At 38.0% G+C, this 12,339-nt stretch overlaps 1 protein-coding gene across 1 annotated transcript in view; it reads left to right on the forward strand.

Annotated features, from left to right (window-relative positions):
• TACR3 (tachykinin receptor 3) overlaps nucleotides 1–12,339 on the forward strand; it is a 43,796-nt gene that overhangs the window by 20,286 nt on the left and 11,171 nt on the right. The gene's annotated exons all lie outside the window — the stretch shown is intronic.

Below are 12,339 nucleotides of genomic sequence, written 5' to 3' on the forward strand. Positions count from 1 at the left end.
GGCAGCCCTTCTGCTTTTTATTTCTGACATTTTTTTTTCATTCTAAAATGCATTTAACCTTTCGGATTTGAAAAAAATGGTACCCAAACATGGACTTCTAACTCACAATGATGAGCACATTTTCAATTGCTCTGTTTGCTTCCTGATACTGAGAATATGTTTGAACAGTGGTATATGCTACCATGCTGTAGCAATAGCGGAGTGCAGCATATTGGGTCCTGAGACAATAGGGGATCTTCTGCAAATACTGGAGCATACTGACATTTGCATTTCTTTCAGGACACTGCCAGGAATATGGAAGTATTTTTTCCCCACATACTACACAGAAAAAGTTGTTATGGCAGAGGATATGTGAAAGAAAAGATTAAGATCATTTTCTGATTCATACATCTTCAGACTCATAAGACACAAGTGCAAAACTTTCTGTGGCAAGTTTCAGTTGTCAGAATGGTAGACATGCCTAGACAGCTTTATGGTATGATGTGCAGTGCCTCCTACGAAACTAAAGGTGTTATTTATTTTCACTTTTACATAGCTTTTTTAAAAGAGCAAAATGCTAGCCTCTCTTAAGGAAGCAAAATGCAGTTTGTCTAGTATTATCACTACTATTGCCTTGTAACATTTCAAAGATTATATGGAATGTGAACGAAGAGAATGATGAAAAATCATCATGGAAAACTAAACAGTATGCTTTGCATATTTGCCCCAAAGTGAAATTATTCTACTAATTTCCAGAAATGCTGAAAGCATTTCAAAAGATCAGCATTTCACTCTTTAACATTATCGATAAAAGTCCAACATTACCATTACAGTCTTTGCCGTGCATGTTGTCGCTTACCCAAAAGTGTATTTTCAAAGTTATGAAATTACCTTTCCTACAGAGCATAAGCAGAAAAAGATTTCACTGGTCAATGAACTGTGCTATTACCAATACTGCCCTTTCAGCCAGTGGAAAGAAAGGAAGCAAATACTCAGTGGAAGGTGCCTGGGGTCTGATTGTAAAGACAATCCAAGGAATCACTTTCTGTACCAGACACACTTTGCAAAAGCAAGTGTGGAAAGAAAATTATTAAAAGCTAACTTGGAGAACCAGGAGATCCCAGAACTTCAGCACCTGTTATCATAATGACTAAGTAAAATAAACACCTTATGTCATAAAAACTAAAGGTCTCTGAAGAGAAAAGCTAGCTTTTACTATATGCTATTAAGCATCCAATTAAATCCCTTGAATACTTCAAAAACAGCACCTCTTTAATACTCTAAATATATGCAAGAGACAAGGATTAGCTTCCTTAATTAAAAGATTTTAAATATGAGAGTACTGGAATGCATGCCTTCAACACATGCAACAAGGGGATTAAATTATGTGCAGATATATTGTAACTGCATCAGTGACTTTATTGGCAGAGCTCCATGACAGCTCTTCAGTTCCACTGCTGTGCTCTCTGGCAGGATTTATGAAATAACTGGTATTTGGAAAGATGAATCATAATTGGTCATTCATGGAGATGAACCAATAGACTGGAATCCAAATAAAGCTATCACTCAACCTGCCTCTGATAACAGAGCTATTGCTTTTCCTTCATTCAAACAAAGCAATAATCTGTTTTTCTTGCTATTTAGCATACAGATATCTAGACATACAGAAAGTCTATACTGGCTGCACTTACAATGAAGGAGAAATATAAAATAGCTGACTGCATGTTTCATATTATGCAATGATAGAGTGCAAAGTATGTTTGATTAGGATTGTTTGAAATGGTATTTAATGTTAAGAAGGTAGTAAACAGTTCACATAAGACCTTTGAAAGAAAGGTTTGCCAAGAAAAGATTTGAAGCTTGAGAATGTTGTTAATAGTTCGATAGATAGTCTTATCACTTCATATGTGTGACCGTGCAATGCACCCTGAATCCTTCTGAAAGCAACATCAAAGAACAAAGGATTCAAAGAATTTCACAGTATGTACTATAGGCTGGGCAACTCAAAGTCATACTTAGTATCTGCAAGGGTCAAAGACTTGAAATTTTTAGAAATTCAGGACTGCATGAGACTACTACCACTACTTTCTTTTTCCCCCCTGACAGATCAGATGTCTCGGGGACTGACCCATTTAAATTTACCTGACATCAGTCTTTTAAACTTCTGAATATTCACTACATGTGGGCACTTTGCAGCCATTACCCCTTCTTCTTAAAGATCCTGGCATGAGACTGACTGATGTTCAGCTGAACATCATTTATTCTCCTGCAATTTCCATTTTCACAAAACCAAATTACAGTTTCAATAGTCATATGTAACAGAAGTTTATCTAGGTGGCTCATAATGTTACTATCAGTTTTACTAGGCCAAAGGGTTCTTTATATTCAATGCAAATACTTAGACGCTTGCTCTCAGATGTCTCCACACTGTTTTTTCTGTCTAACCTCCTGTTCCAATCCCTCTTCCAACTTTACTTAACCTGTAAGATGGGATAATCGTGTCCTGTAAATAAATCAATCAGTTACTGTTGTCTTTGTCAAGAGATGCAGTTCTGATACAACTGTCTTGTGAAAAAATAGTGTTTCTCTCAACAGAAGATGCCATTGCCTTGTCCCAATAGGAAGAATACAGAAGAACAAAAAATATTCTTCTTAACTTTTATATCTTTTCTTTACAGTTCCCCTTACCTCTATTAACTTTATGATAATATATCGCTGTGCATCTTTTTCAGCAATTTTCATGATTCTTCCATACTTATGCCTCTGCCTGTATTCTTTGCTTCTCCTAACACAGCTTGAGGTGTCGTCTCAACTTCTTACTGCAATGAAGATTGATTAAAAGCCACATTTTTCCAATACCAAAATTTTTTTGCAAATTTGCATGTAAAACCAGAAAAAAACCCCATATGTTTGCTAGTGACACACAGTATTACAGGAATCACTAAAGAGATGGCCAGAAGTTTTGTATATATATTTTGACAGCAAAAGTAGACATCCCATATCCCTTTACAGTCAAATGCATCTATTTCATTAGTTAATACCGTATATGCAACACAGTGGAGTAGAAAATGAAAAAGTAGAAAACTTAAGACTTCCATCTGAAAAGAAAATAATATTCAAAACAATGTGGGACTGTAGGAACAATGATGTAATGAGAACCACTTTTGAATATGAATTTGAAATATTACGTAGCGTGAGAAGCCAACTCAAGTAAGACAGAAGGACATGCTTTTCCAAGTCAGGGTCAGAACGGTTACATGTAAATTCAAAAATCACTCAAAATTACTGTGAAGTGAAAAGCTTTTACTACATAAACAGAAATATCCAGGTGAAATCTTAAAGGACTACAAGTAAATATTACAAAAAGGCATCCCAACAATTTTAAATCATTTTCTGAAATACTTACATTAAATATTTCCCCTCTTTCATAGACTATGGAAGTAAGCAACAGGACAGAATCTGAACAAATGGTCTCTGTAAGAACTACTGCATGAACACATGTAGCCACTCACATGTATTTCTCCATTTTGTTCTCTTTTTTTTTTTTTCCTTTCATGGAGTTAGAGAAAGTCCAAAGAAGGGCAACTAAAATGATCAAAGGTCTTATGAAGAGATTAAAATGGCCTGGACTTCTCAGTTTGAAGAGAAGGAGGCCGAGGTACGAGATGATCAAGGTTTATAGAATCACAAACGTGGTAGATAAAGTGACGGAAGAACTGTTGGTCCCAAGTCCTGAAATACAAGAACTAATAGGAGAGCAGTTTAAAGCAGGTAGAAGAGAGAGTACTTTAAGAAAGGGTAATTTAAGAGTTGGGAAAGAGCTTCTGAGACTCTCCTGCCAGATGCTATGATCTCAGAAGTTTCAGAAAGGCATTAGACAAATTAACAGGCAATAAATTCATAAATAGATACTGAAAGAATGAAACAGGGATGCACCGCTCTCTAATAAAATTTTGGATGCTGGGGCAGTATTAGGAAAATAGAAGATGGAAAATGGCTAGGTTCATGGGATCTCCCTAAACAGCACCTCCTACTGCCACTGTCAGAGACAGAATAGTAGGATGGATGGACAACTGTCTGAGCCAGGAGGAATTGTCCTATGTCCTTATGTTCCTTTTTTACATAGCAGTACAGCTACAAAAATACAGTTCAGCATGTTATTCCTGAGTTCTTACTGACTTTCAGTGCAACTAAAAAGGCAGATCTTCCTTTTTTTTTTTTTACTACATATGAATACATGACATGAAGTCATCATACATTTTATACTACATTGCACAAAATAAGAAAAGCACTAGTTAGAAATAATGACACTTTTGCTGGCATTAAATGGTAGGTGACCAGGTCAGGATGAAAGAAAGAAGCTGAATTGTTTCACTACGGATTAGTTTATTAAGGGGCAGATTTTGTTAAGTTAAAAAAAAAAAAAAAGGCGGCAAGAGAGTCAAAGCCCAAAACTTTACAGTGTAGCATCAAATTCATGGAACACTGAATTAATTATGAGCACCCACAAAGGCTGACACAGATTTGGAAAAACAAGACCATACTCATAATAAAAAGCTTATTCATCAAATATAGATGATGAGAATATTACACTATGAACTCACATGTCACATGGTAAGTAAATCTGAAAACAAAGATCCTTATTGTTAACAAGAAACCACTAAGTCTAGACAGACAGACTAGTTAGATACTGCCCCATTCATAAAACCTCATGTGAAAGTTTGCATCCAGCCATAAGAAACAAAATGTTTTGACACTCTGAGTCCAAGGATTTGTCTTGCATGCAACTTCCTATTTCCTGCCAACACCATCCTGAAACTCCACTTTTACCCTAGACATTTGTTCAGGTTTCTTCAAGGTTGGAAAATAATTGCTATCCCAGGGGACTGCAGAAAGACACGGTAAGTTTAATATCTTCCCAGTTATTTAAGCAATCCGTCCTCTCCTAGCTTTTCCCAGCATGAGGACCAGCATTCCAATCTCCAATAACTTACATGTTATATTCCATTTTCAAAATGGCATAAGGGAGTCAAACAGTTCAATATAACAGAAAGTCAATATAACTTGATTATCCTAAATTCCATTAAAAACACCAGCTGCAATCAACTACTCTACATATCTTTGTACTACAGACTTCAAGGGATAGCCAAATCTTCACAGGTCACACCCTAGTCTATACTGAATCATCACCTGTGAATGTTTTTTAAAAGTCAGACAGTACTGACCACAGAATTTTTTGGCCTTTATTCAGGTAATGGTCTACCAAGGCTGCACATATGTCTAAATGTTTACTTCCCCATGTTATGTATGCAGAGAGACCCAAATCCTGGAGCACACAGATACAGGGGGAACGCATCTGGGTTACAGCTCCCCCAAATCGGCCATGTAACAGCAGACTGTGGAAAAGACTTATATTGCCATCATCCCTTTCCCATCACTTATTTATTCATGGGGCATGAATATTTCCACCCTGTAGATTCATTTGTGCTTGTGCTTCATGGACAGAAATGACTGCCACGGTGATGTAGGCGCACTTTTCTTACATACTGAGAAGGTGCCCACTCCAGAACTGTGCAAACATACACAAAGGGGCACGCGTGCTTCCCTCCCTGCCGGAAGGTACCCCTTCCCTTTGGTTGATTTTGCATTTCTGAGAGTGATAAGTGAAACAACCTACCCATTCTATTGTGGGGTAATAAATTCAATTTGTTATGAATAATATATAACTCCTGCCAAAATAGGTGCCTGTGTAATTTTTTGGTCCATCAGTAATCATGCAACACTACAGGCTTGGGGAAGAGTGGCTGGAAAGCTGCCTGGCGGAAAAGGACCTGGGGGTGTTGGTAGACAGCCAGCTGAACATGAGCCAGCAGTGTGCCCAGGTGGCCAAGAAGGCCAACAGCATCCTGGCTTGTATCAGGAATAGTGTGGCCAGCAGGAGCAGGGAAGTGATCGTCCCCCTGTACTCGGCACTGGTGAGGCTGCACCTTGAATACTGTGTCCAGTTTTGGGCCCCTCAATACAAGAAAGACATTGAGGTGCTGGAGCATTTTCAGAGAAGGGCAACAAAGCTGGTGAAGGGTCTGGAGCACAGGCCTTATGAGGAGCGGCTGAGGGAACTGGGGTTGTTTAGCCTGGAGAAGAGGAGGCTGAGGGGAGATCTGATCGCTCTCTACAACTACCTGAAAGGAGGTTGTAGTGAGGCGGGTGTTGGTCTCTTCTCCCAAGTAGCTAGTGACAGGACAAGAGGGAATGGGCTCAAGCTGCACCAGAGGAGGTTTAGATTGGATATTAGGAAAAAGTTCTTCACGGAAAGAGTAGTCAAGCATTGGAACAGGCTGCCCAGAGAGGTGGTGGAGTCCCCATCCCTGGAAGTGTTCAAAAGATGGGTAGACGTGGCACTCTGGGACATGGTTTAGTGGGCATGGTGGTGTTGGATTGATGTTTGGACTGATGAACTTAGAGGTCCTTTCCATCCTTAATGATTCCTAGTTTTTACTTTCATTAAAAAATAATCCAGCCACCAAGCCAGGAAACATGAAATTATTACTCTACCCTTAACTGGTTTAGTGGTGGACTTGGTATTGTTAGGTTAGTGGTTGGACTGGATGATCTTAAAGGTCTTCTCCAACCTAAACGATTCTAATCCTCTTCTGTAAATGGGTCTATTCTTTGACTTTGCAGAGATTGACAATGAAAATAAAATGGAGAAAAAAAGATAGAGGTATGCTAGAACAGAAACAACAGAGAAAAGGAAGCTGGAGAATTAACCCCTCTTTTAAGAACAGGTGCTCTCACTGATCTAACAGACATAGCTCTATGGCTTATATTGTGTGGATGGCTATATTACTTGACTATCTGAAATTTCATACAGCTACAGTTAAATTATCATTTATCCAAAATGCTGATGCATTGTGAGTGCCTTGTAGGGCAAAGCTTTATCATGGTGGAAAATCACAGCTGTACTTCAGTGTAGGCATTCATAAATTTAGCAAGCATTGCTCAGCACATTCAAAAAGCAAAAAGACTAAGTAATATGAGGTTGAAGGACAATTTACCCCAGCTAGCACCAGTTCTGTACATTCCACTGCTTCATTGTCAGTCAACAACCGAAAAAAACCAGAGATGCTTTTCAATGATTCCAGTCCTTACACAGAAATATCCACTTGTTTATTCCTTAGGCAGCTGAAGGTGTGACAAAAATACCACCCAAAGTGGCAGCTTGTTACGCTCGTACAATGTCTTTCCTCTACATGAAATACAAAGAACTGAACTAAAAGTTTATGAAGTGATTTTCTCTGAATGTCTCTTTGTTTTACCTATCATAAAACTGGTCTAACTTTATGATTTCATACTTTTAAGTCAGTGTCCTCTGAGGTTAGACTCACATAATCATATATCTTAGACTTTGTGAAAAGACTCTAGAAATTAAGTCTGTTTGAAGGTTTTCATATCAATGAGACATGGCAAGTTTTAAACATCAGATTTATCTGTGGTTGTGTTTGACATTGTCACATTTCTTGCTTAAAGTAAAGAAAAAACAACCCAGGAAGAAGGAAGAAGGAATTCTCAGGAGCTTTTAAAGGCTCCTCCAAAAGCAAACTCGTCCCTTGTTTGCCAGACACTGGAAGATGTTGAACTGTGTCCAGAACTTTCTCCACTTATTCTTTAAGTGTCACTTTGTCTCTTTCAGTATTAAAGTGTTAAATGAAAACAGGACAGGAACCAGCCTCAGGGCCCAAGACCTGTCATCACAGGCAACCCCAACAGAATTCCTCTGATATCATCTTAAATCTCCATCTGAAAACCATTTTGACTTCTGGATCACTACATCTAATGGAAAGTGTTCTAAAACTCTCACCACTCCTAGAGTTCCATTTTCCAGGCTAAAATTATTTATGGACAGCTCTATTTATGCCACTATTTTCTGTTGGCTTACTTAATTACTTATTATCCCTCACTGGTGCCATCCCTACAGATGTTTTTATAGCCATATCCTCTCTCAGCCTTTATTTACATTCATTACATAAATGAAACAAGTGCTTCTGGTCTTCTTTTCTATAACATCATCTGTATGCAACAAGTGACCAAAATCAGACAAGGAATGCCAGCAATGAAGTCCCACCATGGTCCCGCACAGTGGTAGTAACACTTTCCTGTCTCTGCTAAAAATGCCTCATCTGGAACATCCTAGTATCTCATTTATTCCTTTCATTAAACTGATGATCTGGTCATGCTGTAATGAATCAATACATCTGTCTCCTCATTTATTCACAACAGTTCATTCCACAATTCATAGCAGAAAATTTTATTAGTCTTTAGTTATTAGTCTATTAGTTTTATAGAAAATTATATTTATTAATTCAGCAAATCCCAGAATTTTTCTGAGTGTAATCCTACCTATGGAAGAACAGTGTAAAACAATCCCCAAAACTAGCACAGTACCAATCCAGCAGTTTCTATCTGCTCTGTGATATCTGTCACTACCATGACCCAACTTAGAGACACAATCACTACAGGTACCACACTAAGTATATGATTAGCACTTTGAAGTTGCATTTCTGCTCCCACAGTTCTTCAACATCCAAGTTCTTCCTCTGCTATGCCTCTGTAGCAGCACAAAAGTGTGTTTTCACCAAACTTATTTGGCACACTCTTATTCTTCTGTACTAAACTCCTCAGTAAATACATTAAATGAGGCTGATCTCAAGACTGACACTTACAGCGTATATCCTGCTTTGCAGGGAGGTTAGTATTAAATACTTTCTAATAAAAAATGTTTCTCTCCACTAGCTTTCCAGTGGAAAGCGTTTCCGAAATCATGCTCAGTAGTGAAATGCAACAGGTGAAAGTTACTTGCAAAAATTAATAATGAAAATACGTTTCCTCTGATTCTGCTTCAGGGCACCTCTTACTATGATATCCTTAGCTCTGACAATTTATAGGAAGTATGAAATATACTTGTTAACATGGTAAACACAAACCAATCCTAATAAAGCCAGAGCCTGACTTCACAAACTGTTACACGTGCCTAAAACTGGTTTTGTAACACCATAGATGAAGTTACACAAGGGGATGTAGCACGCTTCTTGGCATGCTTCCTATGAAGCACCAGTGGTAATTCTCTGTTGTTCTTCTCTATGGCTCTGCATGGGTGAGCCAGCACTGGTCATGAAGTAGATTGCTGGACCGCCTGGAAACGTTAGTGTTCCACTAACATTTTGAGCAGGTGTCCCATACCCATAAAGACAGATACCCTGCCAGACTCACCGGATTGCTATTAACACAGCAGTAAAAGTCACTACTTGCAAGTAATTGCTCTTACATTTCAAAGCTTGCAGAATAGGGATTTTTTTACCTTATTTTCTCATAAGCTTAACAAAAGCTTCTAAAGGGTAATAAGGGCCAGAATATTGTATGAATATCTGTCTGGTGAAAATACTAGCAGAAGAAAATATCTTTTCCTATTTTGATCAGTAATACATCCCCACAGCTATTAAAAATCTCAGCAAGAATACAAACAGAGTATTGACAGGAAAACCTGATCTGGGCATTTTTATTTACCGTTAATTAGGTTCTTAAATTCTTGCACAATCAACACATTAATGGCAACACATGACCCCCTCCCTAAATACATACACACAGAGAGGCTTTTTTTCAGCCATATGAGAACACATAACCAATAGTCTGAGAAAACATTTTTTTTTTAAGTTTTAAAAAGTTCTGTTAAACCCTTTCCATTACCGAGTATATGGACTGAATACTGACTAAAAATGTAGGGAATAAGCAAAGTAATTCTTAATGTTGTATATCATAATTTTCATTTTATAATCTCACTCTTCACATGCTTAGCAGATGCCGAGGGAAAGACTGGGACATGAGGTACTGGGGAATTATTTTCATTGCATGTTAAAACCAAACGATTTTTTACAGAGCTATTTTATTGGCTTAGAACTGTGGAAAAACAGGGTTCACCCTTTTTCCTTTTCAGGACTTTTTTTTTTTTTCCCCAGGGATTTTTTTCTCTTTTTAATAATTTGCCCACATTTTGAACAAGTTTTGCTATTGAGGTAAAAATAAAGTCAGACCTCCTGCTCATTTTCTGAACAGCAATAAAACAGTGAAATATAACAAAATTACTGGAAACTGCCCTGCTTTACCAAATAGCTGCAGCACACCCAGCAACAGTACCAGCTTCCATTTATTGTCTAAAGTTTTCCTAAAACTCAGCTATGGACTGTGAACACATCACTCCATACTCATCGTCCGTGCTTCAAGCAGCAACCACAGAGGAGTAAAGGAACAGTAAATTCTAAAAATGGCTTTATACTGTGGATACACCTTGCACCGTGTAAGAATTTACTGACATACTGATGCAAGTTTTCTGGTTAAAACTTTCTTATAGAACAGCTGACAACAACTCCAGGTCAGGGGCAGAGTTAACAGACTGGTTCTGCATGGTCAGTGAGTAGGTTCAGGATTGTGCACTTAGAATTTCTGTGATGCTTCTCCTCTGTGTTTCCATATTTCTGATCACTTGTGGCAGAAAATTCATGTGAAATATTAAGTCTAGTCACAGTGCTAGGGCAAAAATTTCTGTTTAGTAATGTCTCTTATTCTTAAGAATGGAAATAACACTGGACTAAGACCAAAAATTCCAACAAACCACTCCAATGTTAGTGAACTCAGCATGTTTTTAAATGCACTGCTGAATTGAACTATACGCATTCCTTAGCAATAAGACCAAGATACCTGCTGGAAAAACAAATGAAAACCAAATCTGTCGCTTTTACAAAATTTAAATTTTAAGCAGGGAGATTATGATCTCCATGTTTAAAACTATGGAGCTGTGTTTTTTTAAGACAGCCTTCATTTCCTCTGTGTAGTTCTCCCCACGGTTCAAGTTTGGGACCTGACCCTCCAGACAGATAACCTTAATATCCCATGTTCAGGACAAAGTACGTTCTTTAAGTTCTAAGCAAATACTTTCACCAGCATACAAACAAATCTTGAAAACCTCAGCAGGTCTTTTGTTGTTTCTGAATGTGTCTCATGTAATCTGCAAAGTTATCTGATTACATATATTAAATTGTGACCCCAGGTATAGTCCTCTGTGTGTGTATGTGTGTATATATATATACACACACAGATAAGAGAGAGCTAATAAGAAGCCCATTCCTTATTGAGTCCCTGTAGAGAAGCTGTGAACAAATTAATTTTTGCATGAGTTTTGAGTCTGTTGAACTTTCTGGAATGGTGCCCAGCACCTGTGTGGTGAAAAGTCCAGGAAACCTGACACAGATCAGTCATTTTGGAGGACTGCAGTGCCAAGAACTTTATATTCAGCAGAGCAAAAACTGCAGTTCTAGTACTGCACTTACACACTTTTACATTCACTACATGTTGCTATTCATGTAAAAACAAAACATAATTTCAGCATGTCTTTTTCTGAGTTAAAGCAGAAGGCTATGTGACTACTTCCTTAAGACTTAGCATGAGAGACCTCACTAAACCTCTGCTACAGCATAAACTTATAAAGAGGAAACCAGATGAAACAGCCCAGAGACAGCACAAATGGTTGCAGCAGCTGAACTGCAGAGAACCTACAATATTCCAAATTGGCTTTTTAGAAACAGGTGAAAATTATCACCTACACACAGAGGGGTGTCTGTGCTATGTCTATTGATACCTTCACCTAACAAATTTAATCCTTTAACTCAAGTACTTCACACTTTAGAGGTTTCTACACTGCAACATTGTAAACAACCTATTCAAAGCACCTTTATGTTATTACTCATTTTCTGGGGTGGATAGAAAGAGTTTCTTTGATTTCTACAGGCTTTGGAGCAGGTTTCCTAGGAAACAGTTTCAGCCACCCTGGCATGGGTCAGCTTGTACCTCATTCCACAGGAGCGGCAAACCAGTGCAGCAATGATCACTGTGCTGACCATTATGGCCAAGTAGTGTGGATACATTAATACTTGAAGCAATGCTAAAATGTCCATACAAAAGCAGAAATAGCAGATGCTGTCAGCAGAATGACACTCCTGATACTTTTTAGCAAGAATAATTGACCAGAGCATATACCATCTTTTTACTGACCAAACATTTCCAAAATGTTCTGTATGTGAGTTACAAGTCTACTTCTCCTAATAAATTCATAACCTTGTACAGTCATTTGTGGAATAACAAAAATAAACTAAGTGCATCAAATGCAAAATATGCCTCAGGCATCACTGACATTAGCAGTTTCCTCTCAACTCATTTTAAATTAAAATAGGACTGGGGGACATGTTTTGTTTGTCTGGCTTTTCTTAGGTGGTAATAAACACCTTTGCCTTGAACTTTGAAAGGAAAGAT

Source organism: Pelecanus crispus, chromosome 4 (assembly GCF_030463565.1).
Source record: "Pelecanus crispus isolate bPelCri1 chromosome 4, bPelCri1.pri, whole genome shotgun sequence".
Taxonomy (NCBI): domain Eukaryota; kingdom Metazoa; phylum Chordata; class Aves; order Pelecaniformes; family Pelecanidae; genus Pelecanus; species Pelecanus crispus.